Source organism: Saccostrea cucullata, unplaced genomic scaffold, assembly GCF_032062105.1.
Source record: "Saccostrea cucullata isolate Sc308-1 unplaced genomic scaffold, CSIRO_AGI_Scuc_v1 ctg6688, whole genome shotgun sequence".
Classification (NCBI taxonomy): Eukaryota; Metazoa; Mollusca; class Bivalvia; order Ostreida; family Ostreidae; genus Saccostrea; species Saccostrea cuccullata.
In genome coordinates, this window is record NW_026928632.1 from 20,320 (window position 1) to 28,487 (window position 8,168).

At 31.5% G+C, this 8,168-nt stretch overlaps 1 long non-coding RNA gene across 1 annotated transcript; it reads right to left on the reverse strand.

Annotated features, from left to right (window-relative positions):
• Positions 1 to 1,954: 1,954 nt before the first annotated feature.
• On the reverse strand, positions 1,955 to 3,093 carry LOC134278233 (uncharacterized). Its single transcript, XR_009994399.1, has 3 exons — positions 2,672 to 3,093; positions 2,280 to 2,377; positions 1,955 to 2,048 (listed from the first exon to the last, which is right to left on the reverse strand). It is a non-coding gene; the product is annotated as an uncharacterized LOC134278233 (long non-coding RNA).
• Positions 3,094 to 8,168: the final 5,075 nt, after the last annotated feature.

Consider the following 8,168-nt stretch of genomic DNA (forward strand, 5'->3'; position numbering starts at 1 on the left):
TTCCTCGAATGCTAATATTAAAGGGGTAAGGACACAGTTTCAACTAAAATTTCAAAATTTATTTTTCCATTTTTACGAATATTAAACAAGGGTCTTTCTAATGATTATCAAAAATTTGAACGTAAGTTGTTGAGATGGACAGATTTATAGCTCCAAACCTTTAATATGTAAACATGGTATGTGTCATGTTTTTAATGACATATAGGTTGATATATTAATATATGTTCATTCAGAGTAGATAATTTCAATAAAGAAGTTAATTTTAAATACGATTCGACAGTTTCTATTGCTTTGCGCATACTAAATTTCATTTTCTTATAAATATGATATTTTCTATATGTAAACAAAAACAGTACACGAGCCTTGTTTACCTTATGAAGAACTTTAAGTTCTGTATCTCGTTTGTTAATCAACAAATGATGTTCAAATTTTTGCTAATCATGATGCCTTAGGTAGGAATTGTAAAAATTAAAATTGGTTTTCAAAAATCAGTTGAAACTGAGCCCATGCCCCTTTAAAGAATTGTAACAACACCCTAATGTAAATTTTCCGCAACTTCCATGGAATTCCAAAGCATATTCCACGGAATTCCATGGAATTTTTGTTCCGCGGAATTCTTAAGAATTCTCCGGAGTATTGGGACGGAACTTTTTTCGGAATGATTTGGAATTTTTAATCTAGCCTGGAAAAGAGCGGAACAATGCCAGAATGGAAATTTGCGGAGAAATCCATGGAATTCCAGGATGTTTGTAAATCTAAGGAATTCCATGGAAATCCATGGAATCCCAGGATTCCAAATTTCAAATACATGTACAATGAAAACTGAAATGATAAGTGCCAAATAATTACAAAAAAAATTGATAACATCACAATTTTTCATAGATCAAATCTATATTTTCAAAATAAAAAATTCATTGTTTGTTTTACAATGTTTTTTTAGACAAATATTGCATATAATCTCAGATGTACAATATAAGCACACTTTTTAAATGTATTCTCACTGGAAGTATTTTACAACTAAGGTTATTTACAAAAATATCCAGAGAAGAATATGATTACTGGAGAATCACCTTGATTAAATTAATGATAATCATGTTAAGAAATACATGTATTTAGTATACTCCAGTCTGCATTTTCTAAAATAAGAAGTTAATTTTATTAAATGACATTGGACATGGAATTGGAGAGGTCATCGAAACCTCAACAGAGTATACATTTACAATGAACTGCCAGTGGCTTATGTACTGGTACAGAGTTAATGACTAGAGTGACAAACACATGTATTTTAAATGCAAAAAATATGTACTACACAACTATATTGATACAAAGATCCCATAAAATCAACAGATGCTAAAGTATTTTCCCCCAACGTACGTGCCAAAGATCCCAATTAATGAAGATCCAAAACTTCCAATGTGTTTACTAGAGAATCACTTCCTCACTGATATCCCATGAAATTAGTAAATGGTTATGTTATAGGGTTGACAGATAATTGGTGTCACAAACGCATTCACTTTCAGTACGAAGGCTCAAAAAGTTGGATGATGATCATTACCACAGACACTTCAAACTTTCCTTGCACAATTTATGAAAGAAAAGATGACCATTAAGATGCATCATTATTGATATCCATATAAATATATGACAAATAATAAACTAAAACTATACAAAACAATTGGGTTTTTTCGACCTGGCAAATCAGTTTACCGTAGAATATGAATTCACTATCTTGCAATTTTTTGTTCAAATTAGGATTAATTCTGATAAATATAAAAATGTGAAAAGTTTATAGATGACAGACAACATCAGACACTGATCAAAAAACTCACTTAGGCCTTAAAATGGTTCAGGTGAGATAAAAAGAAAAGGTTAGAGCTCAAGCTCAATGCCTGACTGATACTAAAAAAGATGTGATTTTATTGATTTGAAAATAATTAAGAAATCTGACCTTTTGGGGTTTTTTTTCATCCAGCTCTTGTCCTTGTGAGCATAGGGATTCCTGTAGAATGGATGGTTACTTCATAGTAGATGATTGCAGCATGTTTGATCTAAAATAATTATGCATGCCTGTGCAGTTAGCACGTTTAGATTACCTGTCAGAATTCATTGTTTTAAATTATTAGAATAAGGAATTTAAGCTTGTTAAGAATATGAACCTTTAAATTTTGTTTACATGGCAAACTTGCAATAATTTTTTTTAATCTTATGCTAATAGACATGGATTAATAAAATCAAAGTTAGTTTACTTGGTTTGAATGATAATTTGAGCTAGTTCTCACCATATTCACAAGCCTAGTGACTGATTGGCTAAGCATCTACATCCACCAAGTTATAAAACGCCATCGCTGTGGTGATCATCTCAGGCACTATGCAGCAACTATAAAATAATTAAAATGAGAGCTGAAAATGATCATGAACATGCATAAAAAATATATAATTTATTACATTGTACATCATACTCTGTAAATGTTATCTTAATGCTTTACATCAGTTCGATCCCAAACGAGAAAATTCGAGTTTAAATCCATGATCTTAAATTATTAAAAAATTGAAATAGTGAACTAACGATTTCACCGTCGGGCAGTTTATATGTGGTGTCCAGACTAATGAACAGTAGCAGAAGCGTTCTTCATTCAAGGACACATAAAATACTGTACAATATTGTACCTACCAGATCTTAAAATGTCTTCATCTTCTTCCATCCAAAGCTAAACATGATTCCCCTGTTCTAGACACCCTCTTTCCAACTTTCCTTCTGTGCAACATCAACATGGCATTCGATATTTTTGAATTTCGGCGTGTTGTTTAAATTAATTGTTCATCGAGCCCGACTTCGAGCCCGATGTTATTGTACTATTATTCGACAGTTAAAAAAATCTAAGTAATTTTCCACAGTTTTCCAGCGCAGAAAATGGCTAAGTTTCTCATTTTATCATTTTTTCCAAAGAATTCCACTACTTTCCAAACCAAAAAATGTCTAAGTCCAATTTTTTTTTCAAATTCCAAAATATTCCAAAAACTTCCAGACACACTTTTCAAGTTTGGTATAGAAATAATTGGAATTCCATGGAATTCCAAAACTTTTCCAAACCCTTTGGAAAATCTACATTAGGGCTGAGTTAAAAACAAATCGTTAGAATTCAAGCAAAGACTTAATCATTTATTTACTTAGTATTTTAAATTGTACATTGTTTGTTACTTTTGAATTATAAAAATAGACACAAGAAAACATTGATGTAACCATCAATTGTCGCCCGGGAAATATATAAAGTAAACAATGAAAATGAGTCTTGATCATCAAACCGCTTCTTCAAAACTAGTGAAAAGGCATGCGTCTAATTGATGGAGACGATAGAAGCGAATATTTTGAAAACTTGTAGCCGGCTAAAAATCAATCAAAAAACGATACCATTTTTAACTTGATCAATTCCTCAAGTAAATGTTGGCTGCATAAAATATAAATTGAAGTTAGACTCATGCATCACCTATATTTAAAAATGTATTCATTTTCAATTTTAGAATATAAAACACGAACTGTGCAGAGTACGTTTTTATCCGAGAAGTAAAATTCGATGTTCTAAAAAAAGGGACCTGTCGTTTTTTCGAAAGTTAACGATAAGAAACTTTATATATCAAATATGAAAAACATATATATTTTTACAGATTAACTTTATGGAAGTAAATATATTATGTATCTCGTAATTTATGAACGGAAAGGACATTCTGATTAACAATCTTTTCGATGTTTAGAAAACCTTTAATTCTAAATAACTACTCCCACCCCAATCCCCATATACCAACACTTAAACTTATATGTATAGAGCAGCCCGGAGTGTATTCACTTTCAATTTTAGAATATAAAACACGAACTGTGCAGAGTACGTTTTTATCCGAGAAGTAAAATTCGATGTTCTAAAAAAAGGGACCTGTCGTTTTTTAGAAAGTTAACGATAAGAAACTTTATATATAAAATATGAAAAACATATATATTTTTACAATTCACTTTATGGAAGTAAATATATTATGTATCTCGTAATTTATGAACGGAAAGGACATTCTGATTAACAATCTTTTCGATGTTTAGAAAACCTTTAATTCTAAATAACTACTCCCACCCCAATCCCCATATACCAACACTTAAACTTATATGTATAGAGCAGCCCGGTCCTCCGGGCTGCAACGAGAAAAGTTTAGGCGTTTCAGAAGCTAGGAGAAAAACATTCCTGTTTGATCGATGCCACTTAAGGGGGCCGACTCTAGTTTTCATTGCGCAATATTTCGCGCATCATAGTAAAATGACGCGTATTTACTGTTTTAAAGCAACTTTTTTCAGTTGATTATTAAATTTAAACAAAATTAAGTAATTACAGGTTTAAAAATGAAATTACAATTTTATATAACTGAATTTTTAACCGAATTTGCAACTGATAGGTAGGTTGACGTCCTTATAGTGCGTTTTTGACGTTATGATAAACTGAAGCTCTTAAAGAAAAGTGTAATAAAAATGTTCTTCATAAAAATAATAAACATACGCTCTTGAAATTTACTACATAGGAATTTGATAATCTCTTTATCATATTTTATTATGTTCCCCAAACTGAGTTTGGGAACATATTGTTATTGCTCTGTTTCTTATTATTAAGGTCTTCAGTCTTCAGCGGAAGACCTTCTTGTTATTCGTTTGTTTCTTTTCCACTGTTTTTAAGGTCTTCCGTCTTCAGGGGAAGACCTTCTAGTGATTCTACTGTTTCTTCTTCTTCTTCTTATTATTTTTTTTCCCCCAAAATTTTGTGCAGGCGATTTCTCGAAAACTATTCGGAGGTTTTCAATGAAACTTTCAGGAATCATGCGTCATTATATGAACTTTGTTCATCAGAAGGAAAATTTGGAATACTCACCTTTGGTTCCAAGTTATTGACAGTTTTCTGATTTTAAAATGGATTTTTGTCCCCCCTTTTTTACGAAAATGGTCTAAGATATTAACTTGAGACTTGTTAGAGATGATAGATGATGAGTTTTAGATATGTGAAATCACCTTTTCGTGTGTCGTCAGTACTTCCGGTCGCTAGCGGAAGCGAATTTAAAAAGTCCGTATTTTCTAACTTTTTTGTTTTTCAATATTTTTCATTTATTTTTGGAATGTTAATAGATACCGTTCTTATAAAGCTTACTATATAATTTGTTTGAACATTGATAAATCCAAACTCTAGATATTAGCATTTAAAAATCTGAAGCGGGCCCAATATGGCGGCTGTCTATGTCAACTCCGACATTTCGCAATAGGGGTTTTCAGAGGCAGCCAAGCGTTTGCTTGAACGAAAGTAAATAAGGATAAATGAAATGTAAAGGAATACGGGGATTGTCACGATGTAGTTACGTTGCAATTCTGTGTCAAACTAAGTTTAAATCCATGGTCGTCTCAAACGTCTTCTATAATTGATTTCGGCTGGTTCTCAACATTCATGTCCAGTTCCCTTAATCAATTCGATATTGTCGACATCGCAATGTAAACAATGTTGATACGATATCATGTTTACATCGTCTACATTGTAATTGTTTCTACATGACGACATCGTCAACGTCGACATCGCAATGTAAACAATGTTGATACGATATCGTGTTAACATCGTCTACATTGTCATTGTTTCTACTTGACGATAACGTCGACATCGCAATGTAAACAATGTTGATACGATATCGCGTTTACATCGTCTACATTGTTATTATTGCTACATGACGACATCGTCGACGTCGACATCGCAATGTTGACAACTTTGATTTGATATCGCGTTTACGTTGTCTACATTGTTATTATTTAAGAAATGAATTTAATTTTTGAAGATTCATGAGGTTATGAACTACGACTCTTCACGCCGGCAAATTTCATGAAGCGCGTTAGATGTTGAAAAAGACAATGTTGACACGATGTCGACTCGATATCGACCAACATTGCAATGTCGACGATGTGAACGATGTAAACAAGATAAAAAGAACGCAATGTTGACACCACCAACATTACGATTTCGACGATGTGAACGATGTAAACAAGACAAAAAGAACGCAATGTTGACACGATGTCGACTCGATGTCGACCAACATTGTGATGTCGACGATGTGAACTATGTAAACAAGGAAAATAAGAAGGGCAATGTTGACACGATGTCGACTCGATATCGACCAACATTGCGATGTCGTCGATGTGAACGATGTAAACAAGAAAAATAAGAAGGGCAATGTTGACACGATGTCGACTCGGTATCGATCAATATTGCTATGTCGACGATGTGAACAATGAAAACAACAGAAAGGGGGAAAGAAATGTTAACAAGATGCTGACGTTATATTGTTAAACAATGTAATATGTAGAGATAAACAAAGGAATTATTGTCATGTTGAATATGTTATGATATTAGGAGGACTGGTATGTTTACAGCGATGTCGACAATATCGAAAAAACATCGTGCACTGGACATACCTCGTTCTCAAAGTACAAAAAGAAAAGACTAAGTGTGCAAATGAAATACATACCTACTATCATTTGTTTTGCGGAAAAACAGATCTTAAATCATAGTTACAAATAATAGTTTTAAGAAACAATATCGATGTATATATAGTAAGTATTAAACGTATCCATTGTTTTGCTCATGCACACTTGAGCCATATTAAACTAATAGGAAAGACAAACATAAAAAAAAGATTTTTTTGAAGAATTTAGTTTATATTAATATTCTTGTCTCAAAGATATGATTTAAGTTATTGAACATAAATGGTATCCGATTCCTTTACCGTCTTAGGGCGACACATGTTTTTCGGCGAAACATTTCAACCTTTTCATGAAAGTTTAACTAATCGAGATAGTTCAGTATGGGGATAAACAGAAAATTTTAAAAAGTAAAAAACTATAGCAGTTTCGCTGATTTAGTGTTACTTATCTATTTACGTCATAGAATGTGTAAATGTGTTACAAACAATTTCTTTACCTTGAAATTTTAGCTATAAGAACGTTCTTTTTTATTTCCATTGAAGCTATCACACCTATTTAATGGGACATTCCAAAGAAAAGGCGCGAAGATTCACTCGTGGCGTTTGGCGCTAAATTTTGAATAGTAACCCGCCTTTTATTATTCTACGACAGATGTACGGTTTCAGAAGTATATACAAGTAGATTTAGAGCTGTAGTCCCAATAGCGTAAAAATAAGCGCTTTGGATTTTCATGCTGGCGACCCGGGTTCAATCCCCTTTGTTTCCTTAAAAAAGTTTTAACACTTTTTCAGCTCGATTTTGCGGGGGGGGGGGGGGGGTTCAGAATCGGACGGAAGACTACGGAAGCCTGTTTAGGACCTTTCAAAAATATAATTTGAATTCGATATAACGAATTGTTATAACAATTTTATGAATTTGTTTCAACGAATTTAATTTGTTATAACATATTCATTGAATTCTTTATAACGAATTCAATATTTTTTTATAACGATTAAATTTGTTAAACAAATTCTAAAATTCGTAAAAACGAATAAAATTCGTTTAAACAAATTCTAAAATTTGTGATAACGAATTAAATCTTTTAATCAAATTCAACTATTGGGGCCTATAGAAAAGTATTTGTGAATTTGTACGGAAGCCCATTTAGGACCTATCAAAAAATATTTTTGAATTCGTTATAACGATTTTTAGAATTCGTTATAACGAATTTAATTTGTTATAACAGATTTTTAGAATTCTTGAATTGGTTATAACGAATTCAACAAATCTGTAATAACAGATTAAAATCGTTATAACGAATTCAATAAATCTGTAATAACAAATTAAATTCGTTATAACGAATTCAATGAATCTGTTATAACAAATTAAATTCATTATAACGAATTCAATAAATCTGTTATAACAAATTAAATTCGTTATAACGAATTCAATAAATCTGTTTTAACAAATTAAATTCGTTATAACGAATTCTAAAAATCTGTTATAACAAATTAAATTCGTTATAACGAATTCTAAAAATCGTTATAACGAATTCAAAAATATTTTTTGATATGTCCTAAATGGGCTTCCGTATATTTGTTATGACCAATTCAACAAATTTGTTATATAACAAATTTAATTTGTTATAACGAATTCAAAAATTGTAATAACGATTTTAATTGGTTATAACAAATGTTAGAATCCG